This window comes from Chionomys nivalis, chromosome 20, assembly GCF_950005125.1.
Source record: "Chionomys nivalis chromosome 20, mChiNiv1.1, whole genome shotgun sequence".
NCBI classification, from domain to species: domain Eukaryota; kingdom Metazoa; phylum Chordata; class Mammalia; order Rodentia; family Cricetidae; genus Chionomys; species Chionomys nivalis.
Window position 1 is genome coordinate 20,342,630 of NC_080105.1, and position 21,192 is coordinate 20,363,821.

Consider the following 21,192-nt stretch of genomic DNA (forward strand, 5'->3'; position numbering starts at 1 on the left):
ATGTATGGAAGTTGCCTGCTGAAGTGTGAGAGTATTCAGTTTTGAGATTTGAAGATGAAATTTGAAATTTATTTCTCTGCATGCATGATGGAATATAGATATGGAACCGCGGAATCACAGATTGAGTAGCAAACAGCTTTAATCTCTGATCTGGTTCTTTGCTTTCAAATCATGTAATTTTTATAATTTGGATATTTTTACTATGTGGTTTTTAAGTTTTACTTTATTTTTACTTTAAAGAAAATTTTATTTTTATAATTATAAATTTTCAATTTAGTTTCTTATTTTTGAAAAATAAGAATTAAAAAAAACACTCTTATTTCTTTTATTATTATTATAATATTCTTCCCACTCTTTTTTACCCTTTCTTAATTTGACCATAATTATTCTTCCCTTTCTGTTCCCCAAGTCTCCCTTAACTTCATTTATTTAAATAAAATATAATTTCATAGCACACATTCTCTGTAGATATTTTTGTATTTTTCTGTCTTATAGTCACTGATAGTGCATGAGTTGGCTTCAATTTATTGAATTGTTTGTCTAGGTGATGTTCATTTTGGTCTTGGTGTTGCAATAGTTAGTTTTCTTCTCCCTTAATGCTACTAAGAATGTCCCCTGAAGAGTAGGCTGCTTACTATAATACTCATAAAATCTTAAGAGATATTCAGTACAGCAGATACAATAATCATAATACAGAAACACAAAAAAGCAAGACAGCAGAAGGTCTCTAAGAAATTATTACTCCTTAATTTCAAAATTCAAAGATACTGAGATTGTTGTAAAGTCAGACCAAGAATCAAAAAATTCACTTCAAAAATATTAGGTGATTTCAAAGATGAAACATATACAAAACTGAATAAAGAAAAGAAATCAATTCAAAATGTCCACAGTAAAGTTAATAGTACAAAGAGAAAGACACTGACACGGAAGAGAAATTCAGCAATGAAACTGAGATCTTGAGAAAAAAAACCTAAACAGACGTTAGTGCTGAAAAGCCCAATCAAATAAAATATAGAGTTGAAAATATCACATTAGATCTATTGAAAGAGAATATCAGGGACAGAAAATAAGAGCAGTGTAAATTCCACATTTAGTTATCACTAAAAGCAGAAAGCAAACAGGCAACCAAACACCAGTAAACAAAAAGCAAGTAGGTATGACCACAACCTCCAAGACATCTGAAAGATGCAGAAGAGAACAAACATGGTATCCCATGGGGTAGATGAAGGAGCTAAGATGCAGAAAATCTATTAAACAATAGAAAAAAATTTATCAAACAAAGGAAAAGAAATTGACATACAAGTACAAGGAATTTAGAAACCCTTTTAGGCACAACTGTAGGTTAAAAGAGATAGCTGAAGCAGGAAACCAACTAATCACTGAGCAGCACCCAGACTCAAAACCCAGAGTCAGAGAAAGAAACACACCCTGTATTTGAGACCTGAGCCAAGGAGATAAACATCTTTATCCCTGAAACCAGGACTAAAGGACTTTGGCTCTGAAACTAGTGTCAAAGAAACACACTTTGTCTCTAGAATCACAGCCAGTGAAAGAAATATGGTCTGGCCCTAAGATTAGAGTCAAACAGTTAAAAAGGATCATTGAAAGTTTGACCATGAAGTCAGAGCCACCTCTGCCTCTGACCAGTTAAACTGACTGACCAGGGAAAATCTAACCAACCTCCCTTCTCCCTAGGAAAACTCCACCCCTAAGAAGCCCTGTAGAAGAAAACTTCACCCCTAAGAAGCCCTGTAGAAGCCTCTCTACTTCTTCAGTTAAAGGATGCCACATGAGGCTGCCTTTAATCCCTCCCTGGCAGAGGCAGCCACTCTCCTGGACTCCTCCTTCTCAGATAAATCTTTTGCTCAAAAGAGTTTTGGATGACATTCATCCACCAGTGCAGAGCAGAAGAACCTGGCTAGGGTGTCCATTAGGAAACTGAGCTGAAAAACTTTGCTGAGATGCTCCCTAGGGGACCTCAGCAAGGCGGAGCAGAACTGAAGAACCTTGCTAGGACACTCCTTTAGGGGGCTGTGCAAAGTCAGGAAGGAAAAAGTAACAAGAGATTGCTACACTTCCGCAGGCGGGTGGTGGGTGGTGGGGGGTGGGGGGGTCAGCTTCCCTTTTGCAGAGTGTTATCAAAAGAAGAAACATTTTGGTCCAGAAGAAAAGCAGATATCTCTACTAGATGGTTCCCTTAAGGGAGAATAGATCAGAACTCAGCTGTAGCGGGTCTCCAGGAGAAGAGCAGGATCCCTATATCCTGTGGGGAGACCATCCCCCACTGCATACCAGCTTCAGGTAGCCTGACTTCTTGATATTCAGGATACATTTCCTCCACAGCTGAGCTTTCCTACTGTGGCTCTACCCCTCCAGACCTGTTCTATTGCGGCTCTATCCTCTAGGGCAGAGCTGTCCTTTTGCCCTTCTAGCCTCCAGAGCTGTCCTATTGCATCTCTAAGTATATCCTGGCTTCCTGATAAAGTCAGGATATCCCTGCAGCACTACAACTAACACAATCCCTTATAAAAACCTCAGGAGAATTTCTCTGTGAAATTTCATAGTCAAAAACTCAAACTACAAAACAAAGAAATGAGGTTAAAAGATGCAAGAGAAAAATGTAAACCCACAAATACATATACACTGGAGGATCACTGGGACTTTCAACAGAAACCTTCAAATCAAGAAAAATACAGAATAGTATATTGCAGGCCCCCATATTAAATAACTCTCGGCCAAGATGACTACCTATTTAAACAAGTTGAAAAACTGATGGGTAGATTAGGCCTACATGAGCAAACATAATTTATGACCAAACCTACTTAAGTGCGTAAGATACTTAAAAGAATCTAATACACAGAAGCCACTTGTGAGAGCCCCTGAGAACATACAAAAGAAATAAAATGTCTTAGAAGGAAAGGAAAGGATTAATCATATCAATATCAAAAAATCAACAAGTCCCTAATATGACCAGAAGAGAAAGAAAAGAATAAAGAATAATTGAACTAGCTAGGAAATAACAAAATTGCAGGGATTAGAAAATTCTACTCAATAATATTTTCTGTGAGTTCATATGTGTACCAGTCGGGTAGTATCTACGAGACCCTGATTCTTTGATGTCCCCCATCTCCGCTGCCCCTTAAACCCCATCTACTTCCACTTCCAATAGTGTTCCATGTGTCCTAGTAGAAGGAACTTGATAGATATAATCCATTTTCAGGCTGAGTCTTCAAGGATCTCTCATTCTCTGTCTATCATCTGGCCGTGAATCTCTGTATTTGATCCCATCTACTGCTGGAGGAAGCATCTCTGATGATGAATGAGCAAGCCACAGCTCTATGAGTATAGCAGAATGATGTTAAGAGTCATTTATTATCTTCTTGCACAACAACAGTATTTAGTTTTCCTCTAGGTCCCTGAACTATCTAGTCTCAGTTTCTTGGCGCCCAATCAGTGTTGGGTATGGGTGCCATCTTATGTATTGAGTGAGCCTTCAGTAAAATCAGATATTGATTAGTTACTCTCACAGACTGTGTGCCACTACTGTACCAGTGTATCTTACAGGTGGATCACTCTTATGGATGAAAGGACTTGGAGCTGGGTTTTTTTTTTTTTTTTTTATCTTTTGGTAATGTGCAGAGTACCATACAGTATCTGTAGGATTACAGGCACTAGGTCTTAATACTAGTGTTCTGCCTCCTTTCATGTTACCATGTCCAGTGTTTATTCTGTTGGTCCTTTAGAAAATGTGAAGATTGCTTTTAGTTTTCATAGGCCAAACCTAGAAAACACTATTACATGAGATAGACCAATGGAACCATCAAACTAAATGCAGGATGTTCTTTTTAGAAGAGAAAAGAAAATCATGTGGGAGATCACAGGATATGAGTTCAGCATAATTATAGGAAGGGATGTATTAATGAAGATAGAAAGGAAATATATTCCCATCACCTCTTATCCAGCTTCAGATGATTTTATTAGGCAAGAGTTTTTTTTTTTTTTTTTTTTTTTTTTTTCACTTGAGAAAGAGTACAAGTAAGGTAATCCTTAGGAGTCAACTGTGCATAAGTTTTACCTCCAGTATACACCCCCCCCCCCAGTTTTTGGAAACAGCGTAGGCACAGTTTCTGATCACTGGAGCACAGGACAGAGATGTCATAATAACATTCTGCATTGTGTTTCAATGCCTGATCATTGCAAAACAACAGGGGCAATCCAGTTAAACTCTGTCCCTAGGCCAGGTCTTGCAAATGGAGACTATAGACTCCAATACTAGTTTCAGATGTGGAACTCAGTCAGATAAAGCATGCCTGTGGTCAGAATCACTTGAAGAGTATAGCAGCAGGTTCAGGCTAAAAGTATTGTGAAGAGACACATAGGTCATAGCAGGTTCAGTGTCAGTGCTGAGTAGGTATATGTGAGTTATGTGCTATGAACTTGAGTTCAATCTTGCCTCATGATATTATTGGCCATTGAATTTTATTCAAACAAGGCAAGTATCCTATAAAGGGCAAAAGTAAATTGGATAACCATACACATTTGAAACAGCACTACTTTAAGTCAAGAGAAGTTAGATAATTCAATAGAATAAAATATGAGACAAGAATTTATAAGCATAAAACCACAGAGAAAACCTGTCTCGAAAAACCAAAAAAAAAAAAAAATTTATAAGCATAAAAGATCCGTCTTTAAGTCTATGTACAGAAAAGTTGTTTTTGACATACAAGGAATCAAATTAATAATTTCTAGGTATCATCTTGAAGAACATCCAAATGAGCTTAGCTGAAGTGAAACACTATAGTGAAAAGGCAACTGATATTGATATGAATATTTAGCATATGAATGCTAAATATGTAGCCCTTTGTCGGTAAGGATGAAAGGGAGAGAACTGAGTGGAGTACATTTTCCAAAAATGTAGACAGCGCAACGCCATTTAAGAATATGGAGACGTGTAGGTAGAACATACACAAAGATGTGCCTACTTTCAATAGTTTTATTTGGCTAAATTAGTATAAGTAGTATTGGTTTGAAACTGATAATAAATATGGGTTAAAACAAATGAGTGATTTGGGGGGTATTCTAATTCTTTTTCTTGGATTTGAGGATGATGGTTTCTGTCAAAAAAACAAAAGACAAATATATATTGTTATCATAAAAATTTTAAGTTTTCAAATTTGGGCAATTAAAAATACATGATATTCATATTCAATATGTGAATGTACATGAGTAGGGTATGAATATATAATATTATATAAAGTCAAATTTTCTTCTACTTCTGACCACTAAACAGGTCTAGAAAAAAATAACAAAAATATCTGTACTTAAACCCTTTTCAGTTCTTCAAGAAAGAGCTGGAAGGGAACAAAAAAATTTTTTTTTTTTTTGATTTTTCGAGACAGGGTTTCTCCGTAGCTTTTTGTTTCCTATCCTGGAACTAGCTCTTCTAGACCAGGCTGGACTCGAACTCACAGAGATCCGCCTGCCTCTGCCTCCCAAGTGCTGGGATTAAAGGTGTGCGCCACCACCGCCCGGCAAGGGAACAAATTTATGGGAAACCAGACATGATTCAGTTTTTGTCAAAAGAACTTACTAAATTATAAAGAAAATACTGCATATGTAAAGATATTAAAAAGTATCGCTAAATTTAAATACTTATAGATGTAACCATTTATTTGTAATTAAAGGAAGAAATCTTAAATGCATTGCTATAGTGTGTAATTCTACTAGTACACAGTAGATCTTCATCCACACATACAAAATTCAGAAGATTAACACATTTAAAAAAAACGGGCATGTAGGGCCCCTGGATCTACCCCTGCTCCTGGGGTTCATCTTGAGGACAGTTTCTGGCCAGCCAGCTAAAACATCCTGTTTGTTCCTGTGCTCCCTCTGCCGTCCGGGTGGTTAGCTATAGAGCCTTGGGCATGGTAATTTCCCATCTGTCTTGGTGGTATTCCTTGTGCAGCAGCTAGGTGTGTAAGATTTTTCCTAAATTTGAAAAAGCGGCATTCGGCCGATCTCCTTTCTAATGACCCAGGTCTCTTGTGTGTTCTTTCAATCTCCAGGCCCTTGCTCGGCTGGCAGATGGTACAGTGGCATGTGAACTGTACCGAGAGTAACTCAGGCGCAAGCGTTACAGGGACATTTCAAACAATTTTTCCACTTGTTTTTCTTTGAGAGTTTTACCCACGTATAATGAAGTTTAGTCATTTTCATGCCTCCCCTTCTTGCCTTTACGTCTTCCTCCATTTCCCAATGAAATCTTTCTTCTTTCCAACAGTTCCTAATTTCATACCTTCTTTTCATGTCTGATCCTTTGTTCTTAATTAGAGGTATTTAAAAGGCGGTTACACCACCTAAGGAAAAACTTAGTGTCTCCTAATCCAGCAGCTATTACCTGCCAAGAGTCCCCACAGCCTTGACTGGGTCTCAGCCCCTCTCCATGAAGAAATGCTGCTACTTCCAGGTAGTGTACATCTTGCACAGGTAACCACAGCTACAGTGGTTTCATGAGGAGAAGGGCTGTGTTGTATCCAGAAGACATCTTTTTGCTGCACATTGCCCCATCGTTTGGCTTTCATATTCATGCAGACTCATCCTCTGCAACAAAGAGATGATCCTTTTAGGGCCCGCTATTCCACCACCTCTTATTCTCAGCATTTCAGCCAGCTATGTGTTTCTTTATCAACTACTTTCTGCTGCAAAAGAATCCTCTCTGAAGAAGGCTGACTGGAAATGACTGTTACTTCCCCAAAACAGATTTACAATCTTTTAAAAAGTATTAATTTAAAAGTTTATTTTTTTTTCATTTTACATAACACAGTTACCTACCCCTCCCTTCCCTCCTTCCACTCCCCCTACTAAACCCCTCCCATCCATTCTTCAGGAAGGGTAAATCCTTCCATGGTGTAGTCTACAAAGTCTGACATACCAAGTTGAAGGAGAACCTAGACTTTTTCCTCTGTATCGGGACTAAACAAGGTATTCCTCTTAGGGAATGGGCTCTAAAAAGCCAGTACATTCACTGGGGATAAATTCTGGTTCTACTACCAGTGGCACCAAAGACTGCCCAAACCACTCAACTGTCATCCACATTCAGAGGGCCTAGTTTGGTCCTAGACAAGTTCCTCACTCTCAATCCAAAGTAGCTCTGGTAAGCTGTCTCTGTGAGTTTCTCCATCATGATCTTGACACCTTTGCTCATATAATCTTCCTTCCTTCTCTTCAACTGATAGACTTACATTCTTTAATTTAGAGTGCAAATTATTCCTTGAAGTTCGGGAGAAACTTAATTTACTCTTTGGTTCCTTTCTTAAAATGAGCAAACCTAAACAGGTAAGCATGTAGAAGGAAGACTGACAATATGACTATTAGTTAAAACCACGATGGACAGCACCAACTCTATAGGCCAAGGCTGAGAGGAACTCGCTATGACCTCTAATTTACGATCATTCTCTTCCTTTCACAGCCTGAATTGTAGACATATAAGAGAGACCTGTAACACAGGCTTTTAAAATTTAGCTTAATTTAGCTTTTGTTTTATACAGACTAACAAAATCAGTAAAACAGATTGTATTTGCAAACACTGAGAAAGAGTAAAGATTTATAGTTAATTAAACTTGCTAATGAAAAGAATGAGAAAAACAATAAGAAATATAAGCTTTTGTTATTGCTACAATTTTCATTAATTTGATAAAGATTAAAAGTAATGCATATGATTATTAAGGCAAACAAAATATTTTGAATGAGAATGTGGGTGTTTATCCTTGAGTTGATGAGGCTGGGAACCTGTGTGCTCTTTAAAGATGCTAGGTCATAACAGCATAGTGGGAGGGGTGGCAAATACTCATAAGACTGATGTTGCATTATAATGGAGGCAAATAGTTCTACTATATCACGATATTGCTCTTGAGAGTACTCTCCATCATATCACAGTAAGCAATTAATGAACTGCAATTAAACATCTGCAAGGCAAAATGTTCATATTGGGTAAATATTTAAATACAGACTATAATTAAATGCTATTTACATATTATTTATTTGGAAATGATGTGGAAATAAACATGGCATTAAGAGTTTGATGGACATTACTGTTACTCCTGAGAAGAAAAAACTGTGTTTTGTATTCTACAGTAGGGGATTTTATCTTGAGGTGGCTACAGAGTCGCTTCTCTTCCTGGTTTCTCCCTGAAATGAAGTGGGTACAGACATGCATCTGGTTTTGTGAATGGAATGTAGATAATTTAAACCTTAACTAGAAGAATCGTGGTTTATTTTCTTAGTTCGTTTTTTTAAAAGGAGAGTTTGGTTTTTTCCATTTGTCTTTATTCTGTCAATAGATGGAGTGAATTTCAAGGATATAGGGGAATGGCAGCCAGAGCTAGAAAATGAAAAGTCTGTCTTCGGAATCACAGAATAACCAACATCCACCTTTGCCCAAAGAATCTAGATGCAGCACTATATGAAGGCAAAATTAGATTACTTTTCATCAAACCACTGACATCTGGGTGGCTTACTAATGAAAAAAATCATAATTATCTTCATTAAAACATGTCATATTTCAGCCAACTGACCGAATATATATATACATATATATACATATATACACATATATATACATATATATACATATATATACATATATATACATATATATACATATATACATATATACATATATACATATATATACATATATATACATATATACATATATATATACATATATATACTTACAAATAGAATGAATTAATTTGTAGGGAAATTTTATAAAATACTTATAAACTTGTTTTAAATCTTTAATGCATTTATTATATTTCAGAGGTTGTTATTAAGTGGCATGGTATTAATTATATTATTTTATAAAGAAGTCAAATTTACTCTAATACAATTCTGAAAATTTCTATCAGATCGAGGTGCATTCATTTTAAATGGAAGTGTGGTTTTTATACAAAAGGCGACTCAGTCATATACATTGAAGTAATAGCAATATGAAAAGCTTTGTATCCCTTGAAGTGTATAGTGCCAAGTGCATACTGCCACAGAGTAGTTACTGAAACAAAATCGAGACTTATTGGCCATACTACCCTGAAGGTCATTCATCTTAGTGAGTGAGGAAAATGCTGTGTTAAATTCCTTCATTCTGTTATTAACATGCATAAAACTACATAGGACTTCTGTCTCCATAAACTCAAACTGGTTAATTTATACATGATCTTCTTCAAGAAGTTTCATTGGTACTTTATTTTATGAACTATTTCCGATTATTTTCTCCTCCTGCCTTGAAAAAAAAAGATAAAATTCAAATTAAGAATACAGCCTTTTACTCTCTGAATGAAGCACTTTTAACCTTGCTCATCCTAGACGGCTTTCTATTGTAAATGCATAACACTTGGGTAGAATAGATCCCCTAGACAGTGGTAATCTTTGGAGTACTTTATCACCAATGTGTACATGTACAATAGAGTTAAACTAAGAAGCTGTGCCCTCTTATATTCCATTTTTCTTCTCTAACAAACATTCACCTTCTTTCCAAGGTGATTCTCTTCATTTCTTACTCAACAATCCATAATTACAGCAGAGATTTCAGCCTTTATAATTACGGGGCTCATTTGGATGCCATGAATTATATTGGGGTAGGAACTGAAAAGATGAAGAGATAAGATAAGGAGAGAAGAAAAACCCATGATATTAGACATTAAAAAGGGGCTGTATAACCTTAATATAATGAGACATTTTGTAGCTCTCCTGAAAGACTTTTGTTTTAAGAACAGTCTTCAAAGGGAAATTATTAAAAGCCTTTGAACAATGTTAGCATGACTCAAAATACACTTTGGGGAAAAAGTTTTCTTTAGCTGTAAAAGATTTAGGGCATTAAAAATGGATTATGCTATTTCAATTAAATTTTGTATTCAATACTAACTAAAATGAACAATATTAATCCAGGCTCAAGAAACTTGGAGTTTTGAATTTTCATGTTTCTATTTTTTATAATTGAATAAGCTTCTAATAGACACTCAGAACAATAACCAAACGTGATAACTAATAATTTAAGCATGTCAACAGAGGAAAATGAGAGACTATTTAGTAGTCACACATTACCAAACTTGAAGACCAGTGAATGTGGACACTGCTGTGAAGAGACAGAGAAATCATGGGTGTCTCTGTAGCATTTTATTTTAAGAAGCATAGCTGGGCGGAGGGGTGCAGATGGTGACAGAGGATGCTTAAATAGTCTGTCTAGCTTCATTTGGGGGAATTATGAGGCTAAGATTTTATAGTCTGTTTAATAATGCTTAATATTTAGAGTTAGTGAGGCCAGAAAATAATTCATTCTGTCTTAATTTCCGATGCCTTGGGTCATGATAAAAGAAGGCATGGTTCTAAGCGAAAGGTAACAAGCTAATAATAGTTTTGTAGGGCTTGCAAGATGTTATCAATAGTTAATTACAACAACTGAGATGAACAAAAGGATCATAACTAACTGAAGGAGAATACATATATATGCTGCTATCTCTGTTTCTTATATTAAGTGAATATTTGATTAGGAGAATGATGTTAAATCAGGAAAAGCACATACACTTTAAAAACATGTTAAAGCAAGACATATTAGCATATCAATGGGTGATGATGAAATCAGTCTGAGAGATGAAAAATGAACAACGTAGTAAAGTAGGGCTGTAATTGTAGTACTAAGTTTTTGATAACAGAGAAGGAATCTGAGACCTGATATAGACTATTTGAGAGGAGGTACTACTGAAGACCTGCAAAAGATCAAGGAGTAAGTTCACAAATTAGGTAAAGCCTTTTTTTTTTACTGTATTTATACAATATAATAAAAAGAGACAATTGAGTTATTTTCACATCTAATGGATTCTACTTTATTGTGCCATGGAGGTAGGTGCTTCTCTGTATTTTAAAGTAAAATTAGCATTAACTGCAGTTCAATGTTTTGTACTAATAAATGAGGCAGAAAGATGTTGTATTGAAGGGGGAAAAACAGAGAAAGTAGAATTTTTTGAAGGAAATGAAATCTTGCTTGCATGTGTCTCTTTGAAAGTGTTGGTAAGTGAATAATTCAGGGCAGAGAGCAAGCTGTCTTCCAACCATCACCCTCTCAGTGTTCCGGAGGGGCTACTGTGAGCATAGCTGTGAAAATTTAAGTCCAGGAAAGAGGAAGCTTGGAAATTTCCAGGAAGATCTTACATTCCTGATCTAAAAGAACAGAGAATTACAGACACATAATGACCTTTAAAAAGTCTAGAGGATGTAGAAATAAAGCTGTTCTTTCCAAGACTGAGTATAAATTATAATTTAAATTATGGTTGAATGTTACTTACATGCTATAACATATTAAATTATGATTGACAGAATCTCTAAAGGAGTAAATAACATTTCCATAATTTGTTTAATTACTTAGTCTTCAAAGCTTATTGATAAACAATAACTTTGACAGGAGTTATTTAGTTCATGTGACTTTGATGTAAATTATTTTTCTACGAGTAAAATGTTTTTAAAGCTTAAGATGAAGCTTTTGTTTTAGACAAAAAAGGACTCCAGAAAAACAACAAAATAATACATCTTCAAAAAACAGATATATTAACACAGACATTTTACCAATATATGAATGGTTAAGTACAGAAATACAGATTAAAATCACTAGATACCAGTATACCATCCACTCTAATGGCTGTGGTTATCATCAATAAGAGAAATTAAGTGTGTGTTTGCAAGTGTAGGAAGTTAAGGCCTACAAAGCCTAAAGAAGCAAACCTGGAAGTCTGCCTGGCTCTGTCCGAAGTCCTGATAATACCCAGCCAATGAAGGACTAATATGCAGTGTTTACTGAGTGCCTAGCAACAGTCGCTGTAAGAGGTTCTGATAGTGTCTAGCCAGTGAGGGGTTCCCACACTATGTCAACTGTCAAAGGATCCGAATGCCCTGATGCTGGGAGGATTTAAAAGTTTTTCCCTGTTGTTAAATAAGCGAGTCTACTGGGTGGGTGGTCCAAGCAGTGTGACCTTGGGCCTGGATGGCAGAGAGTGGTTGTAGCTGGCTGTTCCAGTGTGTCCTCACAGCACCTGGTCCCCTTTGACTCTTGGTAGCTGGTGGATGCAGCAGTGGCCACAACTTCATGTTGCTGCTGCAGGTGTATGCCCTCGGTTACCTGGGGGCTGATCTTCAGTTGGATGCTGCTGGCGCTTGGGTTTCTTGCCTTGTGTTGCTGGAGCCATGGCGTCAGAGTCAGCCGCCTGTGCCATGTGTTGGTCCTGTTGGAGCAAGCCATGTGCCTGGGTTTTTGTGCCTGAAATCTACTCACCTAGGTTCATTTTCCAGACTCCAAAAGAGGTAAATGGCTAAATTAGATAGTAAAGCCCATGTGGCTTTTTATTTTTCAAATTATAGAGAAACTCTTTTGAGAAACCTTAGAACCATCTGTGTGGGGAGCAAATGCCCACCTCAGCACCTTCCGCTTCACAGAAGTGAACATGGGTCAGCAGTGCCTTAGGATCAATGGTGTTAAGGCTTCTATTGAAAAAGCAGATAAAAGACAAGTTATTCTTGACTTTCAGATTAGTTTTGTAGGAAATTGTGATTGATTTGGAGATGAAATAATATTTTTGTTGAGTTGGTGTGACTAGTATTTGGATTCATGGGACAAGGTGGGTAATCCTGGTGCCCTCGATTGGTGACATGCCTTTAGTTGGAGCATTATCCATTTCCTTCCTTAGGAAACCACTTCTAGAGACTGACAGGACAGGACTAATTAATCTCCTGGACATCCCTGGACTGAATGGCTTATAAGATACTATCATTTTGGATATAATATCAAACTGACAACCACTTGCCAAAAACCAAGATCTTAGCAGGACTCTATATTTCCAATCAAGATACAGCCACATACAACCCCATCCTCCATTTCCATCCCTCATGTACCCTTGTCTTTTCAGATTCCAATAAAAACTCAGAGGGCTGATCCCTATTACCTACCTGTCAGATATTAGATATCACTCCCTAAACATCTATATGTCTTTACTTCTCAGAAAAGTTGTAGTCCCAACTCAATAGAAAATCAAAGCTGGCTTTGAAGTTAGAACATGGCTCTCTCCTACTTTGAAACCAAACAAGTAGAAGAAAAATCCAGAGTTTCTGTCTCATCTAAGAAGAGCCACCTGGTGTGGAACAGAAGAAAACCAAAATTCTAGGAACCATTATTATCAAAACTCTGTTACTTCCCCCAAATTCTATTTCTCCCCTTAGTACTTTTTGACACTTTAGTACCTTTCTTTGGATAATCAACTTAAGTGTACATTGAGAGACTGAGAAGTAAAATAGATAGGTAGATAGATAGATAGATAGATAGATAGATAGATAGATAGATAGATAGACAGATAAATAGATAGACAAGATGAGAGGTATATGGCTAATGGGGAAAACTGATATGTAGAAAACATAAATGGATAGATGAAAGATAGGTGATAGATAAATAGATGATATACAGATAGGTAGATAGATGATAGACAATAGATAGAATGGTGATAGATGTGACATATATATATATACATATATATATTCTGTAGAATATTATTACATTTTAAGTATATCTATGTGCCTACATGTATGCCCCTGCCTATGTCTCTCAACAATTCAATGGCTTTCTGGGGTCCCAAAAGATTCTCTATACCATTGGCATTTTTCACAGGGACAAGCCATTGTGGAGAAGACCAACAGAACTATTAATGAGCTGTTGACAAGTACTATCTCACCAAAGGCTGGGAGAGATCCTCATCTGGCCTTAACAGAGGTCATTTTCTACATGAAATTTCTCAGCTTTGATGACAAGGGACTCAACCCAATTTACAAGCACTGGTTTTCTCTGCCAAAGAACATACCCTGCCCCTGGTGATGAAGAGATCCTATCTCTCTCCAGTAGTAGCTGCCAGTCCCTATGCTAACCTGTGGAAGAGCGTATGCTTGTGTTTTTCTTCAGACTGCCACGATGCCAATATGGGACATGGTAAGAGATGTATGCCTGGCCAAGATCAGCCTGCTCCCACCATAGAGGGAATAATCAGGATGGGCACTGTATATATTCCCCTTTCTTGCCTTCAATGTCCACACAAACAAATTGATTTAGTCTTCGACTCTGCATTTCTTGAAAAAATCTGGCATAATATAAAAGGGCTGTTGGATTCCTCCTGGGTGCTCACAAATGCACTAATTGGTGGGGTGGTATTGTTAATCCTTATTCTCTTTAAATGTCCTCTGCTTCAGACTCGACATCGGCAGACAACAAAAAAGGTGGCTCTTCAGGTGTTAATAGCTCTTAGGCATCCTTCTCACAATCCTCCATATGGAGTTATGCACATTTGGCTATCTGTAATTCAAAAGGTTACTGCCTAGTACCCCAACCCTGGCAGCTCCCCAGGAATGAATGCTTTTCAAAGTCTCATAGTCAATGATGGGTAAGAGCTTTTCAACAGGCCAATCTGTGACAGACACAGTTCAGTTGCTGAGCCCTCCTGAGGCAGGGTTAAAAAGGCCTGAGCAATGAACTCTGCCAACCACTGAGCACCCAAGAAAGGGTGGATATGTAGAAATTTAAGGCCTACAAGTCCAAAAAAAAAAAAAAAAAAAAAAAAAAAGCAGCAAACCTGGAGTCTGCCTGGTGTTGTCAGAGGTCAAGATAATGCCTAGCCAATGAAGTACAAACAAGTGATTTTATTTCCTGAGTGCCTAGCAACAGGTGCTGTCAGAGGTCCTGATCATGCCTGGCCAATGAGGGATGACCACATGTTGTCAACTGTCAATGGATCAGAACCTCTGAGGGCTGGGAGGGTTTATAAGCTTTTTTCCCATTGTTAAATAAGTCTGCTGTGTGCCTTCTACCTGACTCCCAGTGTCTGAGACTTTGACATTGCACCTTCTCACCCCCTCCTCTGAGGAAGACACTAGGGCCAAGCAACATGCAAGTAGATGAGAAACTGAATGCTCAATTGTATCATGGTATAACTACCCTGTACATCAATGTATTAGTTTCTTAGTAAGATAAGTATAACATTGATAAACTCTCATTCAAAATTTTGATCAGCTTATGAATTACTGAGTGGATTACATAATCATACAACAAAGCTATAACATAGCACAAAGGTATTACCAATTTATGCTATCACATGATGGACTTCAATCACACACACAAACGTATTTTGTTTTAGTATATTAATAGATAATTGAAGGTTATCTATCCAGAAATCAGTATAATGGCTACTTATACTAGATGCGCAAATGTGCAAAATAAAGAACTTTTAAGATGTGGTAATATTCAAAATGAGATTACAAAGATGATTGCACAAACATGAGATTACTAAAAAAATGAATTGCAGGCTAAAGTAGATGAAATTTTAAGTAAATCCAAGCTATGTAATGTTTTCAAAACCAATAGTCAATAAGGATACTAATGTTTAATGAACAAAGCAAAGTAGTTTCAGAATGATTTTGGAATTGCAATTTAAAAGAAAGAACTTATTTCATATATCTGGTAGGTCCATAAAAATGCATTATGTACATATAAAGTTAACTTCCTTTTTACAACCAGTGTTAAAATGTATAGCTTTGAAACATTAAATCCTGCTATAACAAGTTAATTTCTATCCTGTTCATCAATCAGTTTATAAGGAAACCAGAATTACTTTTTCTATAAAATGTCATTTCTTCTAAATCTAAATCTATATATAACGTAAATGGTTACAAGTTACAAGAGTAGATAGATTTCATCTTATTTGAAGTAAGGCCCATGAACAAAATATAATTACAACCTCAAATTAAAATAGCCAGTATTTTCTATACCTGAATTTTATTCACTTGTTTGAAAGGCTTTTTGATTTTTGGAAATATTTGTATGAAGTTGCCATTGTGAGACTTTAAAACAGATATCATTAGATAGGACAAGGCTTCTAAAGGATAAAATGCATCATTGCACATCTTTTAAAAACCATGTTTGTAATTTATTTTCATCCTGCGATATTAGAGTTTATGCTTTTCTTTTGAGATGAAAGTATATTTTGAGATACCTTTCATATGTGTTCTCTGTGTTTGTATAAGCCTCATGTATATGTATGTATATATGCTCTCTCTCTATTTGTGTGTGTTAAGAACATAAATAAAAGGTAATACAAAATAAATTTTATGTCTATATATTTCCATGACTTTTGTACACACACACATGCATTTTGAGGCGGGGTAGAGGAAACTCCAGCTGTCTTGTCACTCTCTATATCGATTAGTTTTGTCTACTCAAACTCACAGATATCCACTGTCTTCTGCCTCATGATTACAGGAACTAAAGGCATGAACTACTACATTCAGATATATGTATGTATGTATGTATGTATGTATGTATTTGTCACTCTCTATATCGATTAGTTTTGTCTACTCAAACTCACAGATATCCACTGTCTTCTGCCTCATGATTACAGGAACTAAAGGCATGAACTACTACATTCAGATATATGTATGTATGTATGTATGTATGTATGTATGTATGTATTTGTCACTCTCTATATCGATTAGTTTTGTCTACTCAAACTCACAGATATCCACTGTCTTCTGCCTCATGATTACGGGAACTAAAGGCATGAACTACTACATTCAGATATATGTATGTATGTATGTATGTATGCATACATGCGTATTTATGTATGTGTATGTATATTTAGTGCATTTGGAAAGAAAACATATAGTACTATCAATGTATCTGCTGTTGAATTATCTTTTCAGCCCTTCATCTGGTATGTTTTTACGTGGTGTGAGTTTATATGTTTAGAGAACAGTTAATTCTAACACTGAATTATTTATTAAGACAAAAACAAACAACAACAAAAGCAAAATCAAATAGTACATAAGACAGTGATGGATATCCAGTCCCAGTGAACATCATAGAGTTGACTTTTTTAAAAAAGCCACTAACAGTACTAATCTCCTCAGTGAATCAAATAAAAATATCTTTACAGACTAGGAATTCTGTGAACATGAGTATTATTATGAGTGGGTCTCTAAATTTACTATTCTTTTGTCATGCCTGGTTGCTTTAGAGATAAACAATAAACTAAAGGATGTTTGGCCTTACTGACAAAAATTTCTTTGAATAACAAGCTAAATACCATTAGCACACATATCCAGGCCAGATACATTGTATTTAATACCCTTATTGTTATATTACCTTAAAAATATATTGTTTAACTTTCTGAAACTGAGATATACTTAACAAAAGTATTTCAAATACATAAGAAAATAATCATGCTTCACCATGTTAAGTAGACTCATTTATTCTCACCTTGTTCTGCCATGAACAAACAACTTAAAATTAATGCAACAGAAACGAAAGGAACAAAGATGATAAAGGATCGATGTACCTCCGAATTCCAGGAAAGAAATACTGCAAAGCCAAAAAGGTATTTTTCAAAACCATCTTTATTTTAGTGAAAGATGATAAAACTATGAAATAAGTTAAGGAAACTCTACATAAGACCAAAGAAATGTATGTAATACATTTCAGTATTAAAATGAAAACTGGAGACAGTTCTGAAAACAGCAATGGAGGAATGGTCCTGTGCGTTATTTGGAGCACACTTTGAATGACATTGGAAGCTTCAAGAGACCATGGAGGATACAAGAAAGCTACACATTTTTCAACTGATAGAAGTAAAGAGCTGACAGAAGTGAATTCCATCTCCTTAATAATTAAGGAGAGATAAATCATTCTCAAATTAAAATAAAGCAAAACAAACAAAATATGGAAGCATTTTGTTACAATTACACTTTTCCTTAAATGAAGACTAAAACAAGTTCTTCAGAGAGAAAAGAGATTACATTAAAAAGAGATTACATTTAAAAAGGGGAGGGGGATGATCATAATGGGAAAAAACAGAAAGAGCAGAAATGTAGTTGAACTTTTTAACATTATTTATATGCAATATGTTTGATAATGGAATAAGAATGCCAACACCATCAGGTACTGGATATGAAGCTATTGAAATAGAGAAGGTACAGGGACCATACTGAAAGTTAGGTTTCCATAAGTCTACTGAAGTGGGGCAATGCCATTACCCTTGTATTGTGACATGTGACATTTGTGAATTGTGATATCCAGAACAAGTACTCTGAAAATACAGATTTACAGAATTTATGCAATATACGAAGAACCATATTCTGGAAGTTTATAAACAATCATGATGAGGTCTTGTGAAAACTATCCCAGTAAAGCTGAAAAGTTGACTAGTTAAATTGGTTCACCTAATATTCCAGTACTTAGGAGGCAGAGATAGGAGGCTTGCTTAACTTCATGAATAACCTGCTGCAATTGTGGCCTTGTCTTAAGAAATATTAAAAAAATGAACTGAAATTAGAAAAAGAAACAAATGAAACCATAGAAAACAACCAAGCTATGAACATATAAAACTTTTAAAAACTCTGAGGATTCTGAACATACAGAAGAAAATGTTTGGGACTGATGCCTGCCTCCCACTTTAGATCTGCATGCCTTGTGTGCCCACTTAGGGTCTGAAGGAAAGTAGCTGAAACCATGCCCATGAATGCGGCTTCCTTCTGGCAGTCCCAGAGCTGTCGTCAGTGAATTACCTCTGCCATGTTAAAAGTCCGACTGAAGGGGAGGTAATAGACAAGGCCATGGCGATGACACAGCTTACTATTTTAAAATGTGTTTTGCTATAAAAAGATTTCAGATACACAATAAAGAGAAATTCAGATGGAAAAGACTTCTAAATGGGTCACAGTGTTGGATAAATGTACTTAGACTTGAGATAGAGAAGAAAGACAATATAGACAGTTATAAAAAGAAGTAAATGTTTTTTTAAATAAAAAAGTCTTTTAAGAGACACAGTACAGACAACCATAGATTAAAAGTGTAAAGAAAAATAAGGCATATAAAGATAGAATATACACAGAGAGTCTAAATTATGTATACTATTGTGGTTTTTTCTTTTTGAAATTTTTGACTGCGATTGAGATATGTACAGAGAAATATTTCATTGTATGGGCTGCTAATTTAAAATAACATATATATTTTAAAGGTATCTTGATTTCAAAATTTGGGTCTATGTGTATGTTGCTTTGGAAAAACATGTTCTGCCTTTGTTTCCACAGAAGATGAGAACCTGTAGATTCTTTCCAGGCTAACGTGGTTTGATTGATGAAAGTCCTCTGAAAAGCCTCTGAAAATCCTTAAATTACTTCACCCAACAAAAATCAGAAAGCAGTTTGGAAAGAACTATGCTCAAAACTCCAAATAATATTTATAAATTTTTTTTACATTAAAAGGGGGATATGCTACAGAGATAAATACTTTGTATTGTTATGGATCTTGGTTTATTAATAAAAAATAAAGTCAATTTTGTTATATGTATATTTTTGCTCTTGATTAAGGTATTATATTTGGGTGGCTCATTTAAAAATGTAATGTGTAATTGAGAAATATAGGTTAATAAATAATTATCTATAATAGTCAAGCCTGTGGTCATGTTATTATAGATATATATAAATATATTTCAGTGAAACAGTTATTCTTCAAACCTATCAAAGACTAACAGAATATGGCATTTAAATGTTTTTAAAAACTTAGTACTTTTCATGACAATTAGACAGATCTGCTCCTGGAAGCACCAATCCATTCAAGACGATGATGGGCATCAAAGAGGCTCCTTATGGAGTTTGCTAGCCATTTGAGCAAGAAACTGTTCTTGCTTGGATTTGATGTTGTATTGTATGAACTGGACACGCAAGACTCACAGAAAATGATTGCTGAACTTCCATAATGGTGAGACAGTCCTTCTCAGTTCCTACTTCTGACATTCTGCAGGAATTTCAAAAAAAAAAAGTGACTGACAAACTGCCAATATATGTTGAACTATCTTTAAAATTTTCTGCTTCTTGGAAAAGTCTGCTGGATACTATGGGCCTGTAGGGTGAAGATGGATGTGTTACAGAAGAACTCTGGGTGATTGTCCAGGCAGTGAGATGTCTCTGTCAATTCTAGAGTTTTTGAAGTTGCTTACAATGCACTTCCTATTTATCTAAGTAATATATTTTTCTGGAGACTTTGATGGACTTAAAAATCAGATAGTTATAACTACAGTTTTCCTTAGTTATGATAAAAGTTAAAGCAGATATAATTACTATATTTCTTTCTTGATACCTGTTTTGTTATATGTAATTTTAGTACATTAAAGTTAAAATCTTCCTTTATATTTAGAAAGAAAAGGGGAGGTGATATGGGATTTCCCTCTGTATGCTTTGGGCCTATTGCAGCACAGAATGGGGCAAAACAGGAATTTCAAGCAGATAGAGGAGGAGATAGTAGGTGTAGTCAGGGAGACGCCATACAGACCAGAGAAGATACCCAACCCTGGAACTTGCTGTTAAACCACGAGCTTCGTGGTGAAATACAAAATAATTTAATATGTAAGAGCTAGATTGAAATATGCTTAAGCTATTGGACAAACAGTATTAAAATTAATACAGTTTGGGCAATTATTTTGGGTCTGGGTGGCTGGGAAGCAACGAGCATTCTCTGCCTACAGTATGATAAAAATGCAGGCTTCAATTCTATGTTGCATTTTTAAAGATAAAATCTGAAAGAGAAATAAAAAGTAAGTAAATAAAAATATATCATATAAGTATTTATTAAATTAATCAAAAACATTCAATTAATTCAAATAAGATAGACCAATTCATGTAGAACATATCCTAGTCCATGTTTATATGTTACCAAAGATGCATATACAATGAAAGCTCATAAGACTGAAAAGAAATACACATTTTCATTTCTAATCACCAACTTTATAGACATCAGTCTTAGTTACATTTTTATTGATGTGATAAAAACACCATGACCAATCCTACTCATACAAGAAAGTACTCAGTTTGGGCCTTATGGTTCCATGTTAGAGCCCAAGATTATCATCACAGGGAGCTTGGTAGCAGGCAGGCAGGCAAGCATTAACCAGAAACAGTGTTTTAGAGTTCACATCTTAAAATGTTAAGAGGATGCAGACGAAGACTGGGATTGGTGTGAGTCTTCTGAAACCTCCAAGCTCACACCCAGTGACACACTTTCTCCAATAATACCACACCTTTTAATCCTCCACCAAATAGTTTTGCCATTTGGGGAGCAAGCAT

At 35.7% G+C, this 21,192-nt stretch overlaps 1 pseudogene; it reads right to left on the reverse strand.

Annotated features, from left to right (window-relative positions):
* LOC130863214 (SAP domain-containing ribonucleoprotein-like) overlaps positions 1-12,233 on the reverse strand; it is a 51,881-nt pseudogene extending 39,648 nt beyond the window's left edge.
* Positions 12,234-21,192: the final 8,959 nt, after the last annotated feature.